The 1,113-nt window shown below is 40.2% G+C and overlaps 1 non-coding gene across 1 annotated transcript; it reads left to right on the forward strand.

Moving 5' to 3' along the window:
* Positions 1 to 213: 213 nt before the first annotated feature.
* Positions 214 to 321, forward strand: LOC130959439 (small nucleolar RNA R71). The gene has a single exon (XR_009078518.1). It is a non-coding gene; the product is annotated as a small nucleolar RNA R71 (small nucleolar RNA).
* Positions 322 to 1,113: the final 792 nt, after the last annotated feature.

A 1,113-nucleotide genomic window follows, 5' to 3' on the forward strand; every position in this document is an offset into this window, starting at 1 on the left:
CTCAAGAACTCCTTTCTTCTGACTTGTCCCATTGTTCACAGGATTTCTTTCAGAAGTTTACATGAATTGGTTATTTGCAACCATTTCAATGAGCTCTTGAGCCTCTGTAGGCGTCTTCTTCAGATGAAGAGATCCTCCAGCAGAGCTATCCAAAGACATCTTGGATAGTTCAGAGAGACCATCATAGAAAATACCTATGATGCTCCATTCAGAAAGCATGTCTGAGGGACATTTTCTGATTAATTGTTTGTATCTTTCCCAAGCTTCATAGAGGGATTCTCCATCCTTCTGTCTAAAGATTTGGACTTCCACTCTAAGCTTACTCCATTTTTGAGGTGGAAAGAACTTTGCCAAGAAGGCGACTAGCTTTTCCCAAGAGTCCAGGCTCTCTTTAGGTTGTGAGTCCAACCATATTCTAGCTCTGTCTCTTACAGCAAAAGGGAATAGCATCAGTCTGTAGACCTCAGGGTCAACCCCATTAGTCTTGACTGTGTCACAAATTTGCAAGAATTCAGCTAAAAACTGATGAGGATCTTCCATTGGAAGTCCATGGAACTTGCAATTCTGTTGCAGTAGAGAAACCAACTGAGGCTTAAGCTCAAAGTTGTTTGCTCCAATGGCAGGGATAGAGATGCTTCTCCCATAGAAGTCGGGAGTAGGTGCAGTAAAGTCACCCAGCACCTTCCTTGCATTGTTGGCATTGTTGTTATTTTCGGCTGCCATGTCTTCTTCTTCTTTGAAGAATTCGGTTAGGTTCTCTACAGAGAGTTGTGCCTTAGCTTCTCTTAGCTTTCGCTTCAAGGTCCTTTCAGGTTCAGGGTCAGCTTCAACAATAATGCCTTTGTCTTTGTTCCTGCTCATATGAAAGAGAAGAGAACAAGAAAATGTGGAATCCTCTATGTCACAGTATAGAGATTCCTTGAGGTGTCAGAGGTAAAGAAAAATAGAAGAAGGAGGTAGAAGAATTCGAACTTGATTAGATAGAGTTCGAATTGTGCATTAAGAAGGAGTAGTACTCCATAAATAGAAGGATGTGAGAAGGAGGGAAGAGAATTTTCGAAAATTCAATTTAAAATATTTTGAAAACATTTTGAAAAATTGATTGATAATTTT

The sequence above is a fragment of the Arachis stenosperma genome, chromosome 10 (assembly GCF_014773155.1).
Source record: "Arachis stenosperma cultivar V10309 chromosome 10, arast.V10309.gnm1.PFL2, whole genome shotgun sequence".
NCBI classification, from domain to species: domain Eukaryota; kingdom Viridiplantae; phylum Streptophyta; class Magnoliopsida; order Fabales; family Fabaceae; genus Arachis; species Arachis stenosperma.